General features: G+C 51.8%; 1 long non-coding RNA gene across 1 annotated transcript; it reads right to left on the bottom strand.

The window, feature by feature from the left end:
- Nucleotides 1-389: 389 nt before the first annotated feature.
- On the bottom strand, nucleotides 390-2,582 carry LOC113222123. Its single transcript, XR_003308243.1, has 2 exons — nucleotides 2,337-2,582; nucleotides 390-584 (listed from the first exon to the last, which is right to left on the bottom strand). It is a non-coding gene; the product is annotated as an uncharacterized LOC113222123 (long non-coding RNA).
- Nucleotides 2,583-11,357: the final 8,775 nt, after the last annotated feature.

Raw genomic sequence — 11,357 nt, 5'->3', positions numbered from 1 at the left:
CCCCCCCAGACAGGGTCCCATTCTGTCACCCAGCCTGGAGTGCAGTGGTGCAATCATAGCTCACTGCAGCCTCAACCTCCTGGGCTCAAGCCATCCTCCTGCCTCAGCCTCCTGCAGAGCTGGGACTATAGATGCACACCAGCACACCTGGCTCTCCACTGATTTCTAATGACTAAAAGAACGACTTTGATCCTTTTCTCGGTCCCTTGCAACAAAAAATAATGAAACCTACAGGAATGAGGGCCTGCATACCTGAAGCTTCTTAATGCATCTGTAAGGTGGGGATGGGAGAGAGCAGGAGTGTCCACAGAAGGCACCTTTGTCCTCTTTCCCTTAGAGGATCCTAAATGATCCTCCCCAATTTGCCTTTGAGAAAGACCAGGCCCTTCTCCAGCTGCCTCTCCCGGGCCTCAGGGTCCTCTAGCTTCTGATGTTTTCGGAATTCACGGCGGATGGAGGCAAAGTAGAAGTCTCGATCAGTGTAGCGAAGCTGTCGGCCCTGGCGCAGCAGAGCCCGATAGAGACTCAGCACCGCCTCTCGGCTCCACGGGGCCATGGGGGACTGGCAGGGGCTGGGTGTCACACTATCAACAGAAGGAAAGACATAGAAGCCTAGTATCAGAATTAATAACAAAAGGACCTGTAGAGACTATGAGGGATTTTTAATCCAAGTTCCAGAGACCCCCTAGTTCACCTTATGACTTAATGGCAAGACTAGGACTAGAGATCCCAGCCTCTGGATGCCCATTCTGGAAACATACAGGTTGTGGTTCACCAGGGCTCAAATCCTGGCCCTGCCACTTATGTGCCATATGACTTTGGGCAAAGGACTGAACCCCCACTGAGCACCAGCGTCTTCACTTACAAAATGGAGATTAGGATATTATGGCAATAGTACCTACCACATAGGGTTTATTTTGAGAACTGTGCATGTAAAGAACGGTAATACAACTTCACCACAGGGGGTGATCTAGGAGGGCTGAAGACAAGCACTCAGCCATACTTAAATCCTGGCACCAGCACTTGCGAGCTGCACTACCGTGGGCAAGTCTCCTAACCTCTCGGTGCCTGTCTCAGTTCCTCATCTATAAAGTGAGGATAAAAATCGTATTTCGCCCATAGGGTTGGCATAAGCACTAAATGAATTTAATGTATATGAACATGTTTAGAACAGCACTTGGCACACACTAACCACTCTATCAACAGCAGCTGTTATTAGTACCACCTAGCCAGGTTTGTAGATGCTCAGTAAATAATTACATTTAAGTATAAACTGCCACTGCCTCCCTTCAGTAACAAGAAACACTTACACAAGCATATCTGTAAAGTGCTTTGTTACCCATTGTCACATTTACACTAACAATCTAGGAGGTGGTCAGGGTTCTTAGTAACAGTAAATGCTTATTGCATTATATTGCACTATATACAATGTGCAACGTTTGAAGCATGTCTCACATAACAACTCATTCTGTCAGCTACCCTAGGGTCAACATTACCCCATTTGAAGTGGAGGAAACAATCTCCCAGAGGGAAGTAACTTGCCCGCGGGCCCACAACTGTCAAGGGTAGGGCTGCACTCCTGACCCCAACTCTGCCTGCCCCTGGAATGAGTTACCCTTTGCTGGAGCCGGACCATGTGTACAGCACTTCTGGGTGCTCCACGAACTTTCCTAGCACAGCGCTTGGCACATACAAGGGGCCCAAAATTATGTTTAACGAAGGAGAGAATTTCACAACGTCCCTATGTGGAAAAAAATGATCACCTCCGTTTCACAAATAAAGAAATGACACGGAGTGGGGGAAGTATTTGACTGGAAAAAGGATTGGACTTTGGGCCCAAAGTCCGCTAGCCCTTAGCCTCCGGCCTCGCTAACTTCCTGCGCAAGCCTGAGCAAGCCACCATCCCTGTCCATTTTTCCTCAACTGTTTAAGAGCTCCCTCGGCCTTCCGATGTAGAAAATAAACAGAAGTGTCTGACGAGGCAAAAGGCGACTGTCACGGCGAGGGCTGTAACTACAAGGTCGCTGTGAGAGTGGGCGGCTGAGCCCCAGCCAGTCTGCACTTCCCCAACCCTGGGGGCCGGGCCGGGGTGCGGAGGCCCAGACGCCAGGGCAGGCCTGCTCCGGGACCCGGGAGGTCTCCGAGGTTGGGGCGGGGCGGGGCCGCCGAGGAGCCTCCCAGAGGAAAGCCCAGGGCGGGATGGGGCGAGACCCGCGGCTGCAGGCCGGTATCCTGGGTCCGGGCCGCATGCGAGGCGCCGGCAGCAGCCTGAGAGGAGGCGCCGCAACCTCCCGGCCACCCAGCAGCCGCCGGTCCACATTCCTTCCCTCACTCACCCGCAGGCCGGGCGCGCTACCACTCCGCAGGACTCCCCTCCGGCCGGGTACCTCTCTCCGGGTCACCCATCAACATGGCCCCTTCACTTCCGGGACACGACCTTGCGCACAGAGCTGCGAAGGGGCTGAAGGGAGCACGAGGGCGGGCGGAGGCGGAGGGACTTCCGGTCTCCTCCAGGCTCTCTCTCGGGCCCCGCCCCCTGCGCATGATTCCTCCCCCCAATCCTGAGCCCTGCCTCCGTGTGTGACCTCACCAAGGGACGGGCCAGCAGAGGCCACTCGCGCCCCGACCCTAGAGGACTCCGGTGTCCGCGTCCGGCTGTGGGTACCGGGGTGGTCCCGATGCTGGCAGAAGGTTAGAGGGCAGGAGGTAGCCTCGCTGTCCAACGAGGCTCACCTGCTGGCAGCTCCTTAGCTTGTCCGGGGTGCCTGGCCAGCCTCCTGTACCGTCTGCTGATTTCTGGCTGGGGTCCTGGAGTACCTGAGGGAATTCTAACACTAATATTCAGAGCTCCTCCAAACCTATTTTGTCACATCGACTTCTTTTCGACTTCTTTCCTCCATGCTGTTCCTACTCCCCAGGCCGCGTGGCTTCTGGCAAACTCCTACCCTTCCTTCAAAGTCTCTACCTCAAATGTCCCCCTTCATTGGAAAATCTCTCCCAGCCCCTTTCTCGCTCCCTCTAATACACTCATGTGTCTTCTTTAGGCCCCACGGAAATGTCTGCACATCTTAAGGCTCATAATCTGTTCAACAACAAAACGTATTTATTGGCGCCTACCATTTGCCAGGCCCTGTAATTTATCCATTTGCTTCTCTGTCTCTCACTAGATTTGAGGACCCAGGTGGTTTCTCTGTGGAAGCCCCCTCCCCCAAGTGCCTCCCTCCGTGCCTGGCTCAGCCAAGCCCAAGGCCTGGGGCTTTGGAGTCCGGGGCCACAGGGGCCACTGCTAGCTCCTAGTTCCAGTTCCGCCACTTAGGGACAGCTGCCCTCTGCCAAGTTTCGTAACCTCTCCCAGCCTTGGGGCTGTGGTGAGGATTAAAAGGTAATATCTACCAGGAGAGGGGTGGACAATTACAGAATAGTCAGGCTATCAAAAGGACAAGAACCAGGAGAAGAACATGGCAGGGAAGAGCATTTCAGGCCTGCCCCCAGGTATGCCCTTAAGCTCAATGTGGTCTAGGAGCAGCAGGACGAAGGCCAGTGCTTTCGCAGCCAGGTGAGCGGGAGCTGGGAAAGAGGCCCTTATCAGAACTGGGAGGGATATGGTGGGTGCAAAGGACCCACAGCAGTGTTCAGAGCCAAGAAGTGCTGGGATCTGACTTCCCTTTCAACAGGATCCGTCTAGCTTGAGAATAATGGAATGGAACCAGGGCTGAGGCAGGGAGACCAATCAAAAGTCTGTTGCAGGGCCGGGCACAGTGGCTCATGCCTGTAATCCCAGCATTTTGGGAGGCTGAGGCAGGCGGATCACTTGATGTCAGGAGTTCGAGACCAGCCTGACCAACATGGTGAAACCCCCATCTCTACTAAAAATACAAAAATTAGCCGGGTGTGGTGGCATGGTGCCTGTAATCCCAGTTACTCGGGAGGCTGAGGCAGGAGAATTGCTTGAGCCCAGGAGGCAGAGGTTGCAATGAGCCGAGATCACACTACTATACTCCAGCCTGGGTGACAGATCGAGACTCCGTCTCAAAAAAAAAAAAAAAAAAGAAAGAAAGAAAGAAAAGAAAGCCAAGATGGAGAGAGGCATAGTAATTTTTCTAAGACACTGAGCTAAGAAGGAAAGAAGCTTTCAGTGGAAGCCAAGTATGTCTTACTCTGAAATGTGTGTTCTTTCCACTCTTTCAGGCTGCCCTAATTTGCTTTTTAAAGAATTTTGTGACCCAAATAAATTGGTGACATTTCCACCTGGCATACCAGGTGACCTCTTCATATCTCTCCTGACTTTCTCGTTCTATGGCATGTTATTTTTCAGAGGGAGGACAGAGGGAGGTCGTTTGGAGGGGTCTCCCTTTCAGATCAGCCCCCCTAGATCCACTTGCTCTTTAGGGTCTTATCTTTACTTAGACTGACAAGGCCTCTCCCTGCCCCCAGTGCTCCCATGGCAATGGAGCGTGGGCAGTGAGGTGGCATCTAGCACCTACATGTACGTACCCATGGTGCCTTTGTAGGCCAGAGACCCACAGCAGGGGCACTGACCCAAACCTCTGGGCTCTGCCAGGTTTCACAGGGCAAGAGGCATTCCGGGATCTCTTGGATTGAGATTGCTGGGGGGGTGTGTGTGTGTTTGCTTGTTTGTTTGTTTTAAGACAGAGTCTCGCTCTGTCACCAGGCTGGAGTACAGTGGTGCGATCTTGGCTCACTGCAACCTCTGCCTCCTGGGTTCAAGTGATTCTCCTGCCTCAGCCTCCTGAGTAGCTGGGACTATAGGCGCCCACCACCATGCCTGGCTAATTTTTGTATTTTTAGTAGAGACAGGGTTTCACCATGTTGATCAGGGTAGTCTGGGTCTCTTGACCTCATGATCTGCCTGCCTTGGCCTCCCAAAGTTCTGGGATTACAGGTGTGAGCCACTGTGCCCGGCCAGATATTGCAGGTTTAACGGTAACTCCCCTGATCTCACATCTGGATGATGGCATCAGCCTCTTAATGGTGATCATGGCTGGAGGGAGAGAGGGGAGCACTCATTTACCCAGAACAGTGATTCACATGTAGTAGTGAATGGATTTAATTGTTGAATGAATGAACGTTTTGTGGAAAGACAGGAGAGATGGACCGTTTCACCTGGTTCAGGGTGGTCAAGGCTGTCTCATTTGAAAGGGGCCTGTGGGTTGGTGGTGAGTGCAGGGCAAGTGTGTTGGGCTTCGTGAGCCTTGGTCCCTCCACCTGTGTTTTGGAGATGGTGAGGAAAGGACTAGCTCATCAGGCTGTTGAAGATTAATCAGAGAGGGCATGTGAGGCCTGACACATGAGGTGAGGGGTGGCTAATTATAAAATGTCATTGGAAGCTGGGTGCGGTGGCTCACACCTGTAATCCCAGCACTTTGGGAGGCTGAGGCAGGCAGATCACCTGAGGTCAGGAATTCGAGACCAGCCTGACCAACATGGAGAAACCCCGTCTGTATTAAAAATACAAAAATTAGCTGGGCGTGGCGGTGCATGCCTGTAATCCCAGCACTTTGGGAGGCCAAGGCGGAAGGATCACCTGAGGTCAGGAGTTCGAGACCAGCCTGGCTAACATGGTGAAATCCCGTCTCTACTAAAAATACAAAAATTAGCTGGGCATGCTGGTGCGTGCCTATAACCCCAGCTACTCGGGAGGCAGAGAGGCTTAGTAGGCTACTCGCGAAGCAGGAGAATCGCTTGAACCCGGGAGGTGGAGGCTGCAGTGAGCCGAGATCGTGCCACTGCACTCCACCCTGGCAACAAGAGCAAAGCTCTGTCTCAAAAAATAAATATATAAAATGTCATCATTCTTTCTCAGGCATGGATGGGCACATGGAAATATTGGCCCATAGCAGACTGTTTTTTTGTTTTTGTTTTTGTTTTGTCTTGAGACAAGGTCTTGCTGTGTCACCCAGGATGGAGTGCAGTGTTGCGATCATAGCTCCCAGTAACCTTAAACTCCCGAGCTCAAATGATCCTCCAACCTAGCCTCCCGAGTAGCTGAGACCACAGGTGCATGCCACCATGCCTGGCTAATTTTTCATTTTTCATAGAGACAGGATCTCACTATGTTGCCCAGGTTGGGCTCGGCCAACTTTGGAAACCCAGGACTCCAGTTCCAGGGCAAGACCTCAGGGGAGTCACAGGCTGTGGGCCCCCAGGCCCTGGAGAGCCTTGGTGGTCAAAGGTCTGGACCTAGGGGCCTGAGGTGGGATGCCGGAACAAAAACCAACAAAATTTTTTTGCTAAATGACTCATAAGAACCAACATTGTTGTGTCCAATGCGTTAGCCAAGCAGTCAGTCGCTCAGCATTTACTGAGCAGCTACTAGAAGCCAGGACTAGAGGCAGGAATATAGAAATAAAATGCTCAGCTTCTGTCCTCATGAAGGTCAGGGTCAAAGTGGGAGATAGACAAACGCACACGTTGCCAGGGACGAAGCCTTGGCAGGTGCCATGGGAAACCAACAGAGCCTGTGATCGGCGCAGAAGCTGGGGCTGGGACCCAACAGACTGGAGCACAGGGTGGGAAGATGAAGGTTGAGACACGAGGCCGGACAGGAGAGCACCTTGGCCTCAGACACACCTGCCTGGCCTGAGGCTGCCCAGGGAGGAAGTGGTAGCCAGCAAGGTATGCTTAAAGCCATTCCACCTGCACCACTGGTCTGGAGTCAGCCGTGGGTTTGAACTCAACCACCTGACGAGAGACTTCAGCAAGGTTCTCAACATCTCTGGGCCTCAGTTTCCACACCTGTAAATGAAGATTAGGTAAAGTTCCCAAGGAATCAGACCTTGAAATTGACTCATGCTAACCAAGATAGAGGGAGGGATAAGCAGATCAAGTGACTTGTTTGCAGTGAGAATTCAAGTCTCCTTGAGGTCTTAGGGAGTCCCCAGGTGAGGATGCAGGGCAGCAGAGGTCCAGGCAGAAGACATGGTATGGCCCAGTGTAGAAGCTCAAAGGACTGGAGCCCAGGGGATTCAGGAGAGAGAGACCCAAGATGAAACTAGTGAAGAAGATGAGGGTTGACCACACAGGGCCTAGCAGGCCACAGCCAGGAATCCAGCCCTGATCCTTCTAGCAATGGGAAATGCATGCCATGATCAGACTTGCATCTGGGAAACATAACCTGGCTGCTTTGTGGGAACTAGACAGGCGGGCTGAGATCCGAAGATCAGTGCCAAGCCACTGCAGTATCCACTTGAGGCTCTCATCAGCTGAGAGGAAGAGTTAACACTTATTAAGCTCTTCCTGTGTGCTAGCACTTACATTCACCGATTTCCCTAATCCTCAGCCAGATCTGCAAATATAAGAATTGCTATTGCCTCAGTTATATCCAACAAAATTGGATCTTAAGAGCCGTAAGTGGCAAGATTAGGAACTGTACTGAGGCCTGGAGCTCTGAACCGTCCATGGAACAGATGAAGTCACTCAGGACCAGGATGGAGAAACAGGATGAGGGGCCAGGCTCAGTGGCTCACAAGTGTAATCCCAGCACTTTGAGAGTCTGAGGCGGCTGGATCACTTGAAGTCAGGAGTTTGAGACCAGCCTGGCCAACATGGTAAAACCCCGTCTCTACTAAAATCATCTGGGCATGGTGGCGCGTGCCTGTAACCCCAACTACTCGGGAGGCTGAGGCAGGAGAATCACTTGAACCTAGGAGGCAGAGTTTGCAGTGAACTGAGATCGTGCCACTGCACTCCAGCCTCAGTGACAGAGCAAAACTCCATCTCGGAAAGAAAAAAAAACAAAGGGGAAAAGGAGGGGAACCTTGAGGACACTGAAATCTAAGGAATCTGAAGGACAGTGAAGAGCCCTTCGGAGGAACCATCAGAAGCTCAGCGCGGTGGCTCATGCCTGTAACCCCAACACTCTGGGAGGAGGCAGAAGTGGGAGGATCCCTTGTGGTCAGGAGTTCGAGACCAGCTTGGGCAACGTAGCATGACCCTGTCTCTACAAAATAATTTTTCAAAAAAAATATATATATAGGAAAAGAATAAAAAGGGAAGGAGGGTGTGGTCATAGAGCCAATGCCACAGCGAGTGCCACTTTGTCCTTCCCCAGGGAGGACCTGGCCTGTGAATGGCTGGTTCAGCAAAAGGAAGGGTCAGAAACCCAGGACCTAAAGAGTGAGCGGGAACTAAAAAAAGAGACAGTGGGCCAGGCATGGTGGTTCACGCCTGTAATCCCAGCACTTTGGAAGGCTGAGGCGGGTGGATCACCTGAGGTCAGCAGTTCGAGACCAGCCTGGCCAACATGGTGAAACCCCGTCTCTACTAAAAATACAAAACTTAGCCAGACATGGCAGCGGGCACCTGTAATCCTAGTTACTCATGAGACTGAGGCAGGATAATCACTTGAACTGAGGAGGCGCAGGCTGCAGTGAGCCAAGATCACGCCACTGCACTCCAGCCTCCAAAAAAAAAAAAGAAAAAAGAAAAGAAAAGAAAAAGCCGGGCGCGGTGGCTCATACCTGTAATCCCAGCACTTTGGGAGGACGAGGCGGGCGGATCACAAGGTCAGGAGATCGAGACCACGGTGAAACCCCGTCTCTACTAAAAATACAAAAAATTAGCCGGGTGTGGTGGCGGGTGCCTGTAGTCCCAGCTACTCAGGAGGCTGAGGCATGAGAATGGCATAAACCCGGGAGGCGGAGCTTGCAGGGAGTCGAGATCGCGCCACTGCACTCCAGCCTGGGCGACAGAGCGAGACTCCATCTCAAAAAAAAAAAAAAATTTAATTTAAAAAAAAAAAAGAAAAGAAAAAATGAAGACAGTGATTTTGCTGGAAAGGGAAAGAGAAGATGAAAAGACCGCTACAGGGACAAAAGCCGATTGTATGTGTTGCGTCTGGGTTGGTTTGAGAGTTGGCTGGTGTTTTATTCTAGCCTTGATGCAGGGAGGGGCAGCCAGAAGAGGGAGAGAGGTTGACAAAGGCAGAGAGAGGGAGAACTCAGTGGTGTGATGTCACAGAGGAGACAGGGAACAGTGAGAGAAGCCAGGTGCCCCTTAGCTGCAGGGGGAGCAGCGAGGGACAGCCCAGGCTTCCCAGCAAAAGGGCAGAGCCTGTGTCTTCCCAGTCTCATTCCCTTTACTTTGGCAGGTAGGATGCCTTATAAAATTGAGACCCTGTGTAAATGGTTGGAGGGAATTGAAGGAAAATTGTCACTGGGTGATAAGACAGACACCTCAGTCCAGCCCACCCCCTCCTCCCCACCCCCTCCCAGGGGTTAGCCCAGGCTGATGGAGGAACAGAGGAATCAGGAGTTCCTGGTTCCTGTAACCAGATCAGGAAAGCTCTGGGAAGTCAGCCAGCCAACAACCTGGAAACTACCGTCAAGAGAGAGCCTCCTCCCTCTTAATGGGGTTTGCTGTCATCAGATGTCATTATTCCTGTATTCACCAGACAAGAACCTGATATCCCCAGGCAGAAGGGCCGGTCCCCCATTCCCCTGTAAAATCTCCACTGCCCACATTGTGCCAGTTGGTGTTGAAAGGGACAAAGGGAACATAAGCTTGCTCACCAAACGCCCTCCCTTTGCAGGTGGATTGGCTACCTTTGAATTAGATGTCACTGCAGTCTAAGGGGATGGGACAAAGTAGTAGGATAGGGCAACAGGGGCTCCCTGAAGCTATAGCAGAAATTTGACTTGGCACTGCTGTGATGGGGAGTCATAGACTATTTTAAAGTTGGGGTGTAGTGGCCAGGTGCGATGGCTCACATCTGTAATCCCAGCACTTTGGGAGGCCGAGGCAGGCGGATCACTTGAGGACAGGAGTTTGAGACCATCCTGGCCAACATGGTGAAACCCTGTCTCTACTAAAAATACAAAAATTAGTTGGGCGTGGCCAGGCGCCGTGACTCACGCCTGAAATCCTAGCACTTTGGGAGGCCGAGGCGGGCGGATCACGAGGTCAGGAGATCGAGACTATCCTGGCTAACATGGTGAAACCCCGTCTCTACTTAAAAATACAAAAAATGAGCCGGGCGTGGTGATGGGCACTTATAGTCCCAGCTACTCGGGAGGCTGAGGCAGGAGAATGACGTGAACCCGGGAGGTGCAGCTTGCAGTGAGCCAAGGTTGTGCCACTACACTCCAGTCTCAGCGACAGAGCGAGACTCCGTCTCAAAAAAAAAAAAAAAAAAAAAAAAGTTGGGCGTAGTGGTGCGTGCCTGTAATACCAGCTACTCAGGAGGCTGAGTTGAGTCATGAGAGCTGCTTGAACCTGGGAGGCAGAGGTTGCTGTGAGCCGAGATCGCGCCACTGGACTCCAGCCTGGGTGACAGAGCAAGACCCTGTCTCAAAAAACAAAAAAAGTTGGGGGTAGTGATAGAATCAGATCTAGGATGTGAGGCAAGGCAGGGTTGCTGGGTGTAGTTGTTCATGTCAAACACTGCACAAAGGCACCACATCAAGACCTTGTAGAATTGTAGGTTTCTTACAACATTTCTTTGGCAGAAGGCAGCGTATCATTCTAACAAAAATCAGTGCACATTGGCAATTTCCCAATAAATGGAAGTAAGATGTCTGGAGGAAGGGATGCCCTTGCCAATGAGTACAAAGGCCCATATAGGCTGGTGTCAGCCCTTTCCCTCGTGGAGAATGCATTGGTCAAGACTGGAAGAGTCTCTCGGCCTTGGCACCATCTTCTTGGAAACCTCTGTGCCATGAGAGCCAAGTGGAGGAAGAAGCAAATGTACAAGCTGAAGCGCAAAAGAAGAAAGATGAAGCCGGGCACGGTGCCTCACGCCTGTAATCCCAGCACTTTGGGAGGTCAAGGCGGGCAGATCCATTTGAGGTCATGAGTTCGAGACCAGCCTGGCCAACATGGCGAAACCCCATCTCTACTAAAAATACAAAATTAGCCAGGCGTGGTGCCACATGCCTGTAATCCCAGCTACTTGTAAGGCTGAGGCAGGAGAATCATTTGAACCCAGGCGAAGGTTGCAATGAGCCGAGATCGTGCCATTGCACTCCAGCCTTGGCAACAAGAGCAAAACTATGTCTCAAAAAAAAAAAAAAAAAAGGAGGCCCGGCGTTGCTCATGCCTGTAATCCCAGCACTTCGGAAGGCCAAGGCGGGCAGATCACGAGGTCGGGAGTTCAAGACCAGCATGACCAACATGGAGAAACCCCGTCTCTACTAAAAAATACAAAAATTAGCCAGGCGTGGTGGGGAGCACCTGTAATCCCAGCTACTCAGGAGGTTGTGGCAGGAGAATCGCTTGAACCCAGGAAGCAGAGGTGGCAGTGAGCCGAGATCGTGCCATTGCGCTCCAGCCTGGGTGACAGAGCAAGATTCTGTCTCAAAAAAAAAAAAAAGAAAAGAAAGAAAGATGTGGCAGAGGTC

This window comes from Piliocolobus tephrosceles, unplaced genomic scaffold, assembly GCF_002776525.5.
Source record: "Piliocolobus tephrosceles isolate RC106 unplaced genomic scaffold, ASM277652v3 unscaffolded_29503, whole genome shotgun sequence".
Lineage (NCBI taxonomy): Eukaryota > Metazoa > Chordata > Mammalia > Primates > Cercopithecidae > Piliocolobus > Piliocolobus tephrosceles.
Note: the sequence above shows the minus strand (reverse complement) of the source record. Positions and strands in the feature narration are given on the sequence as shown.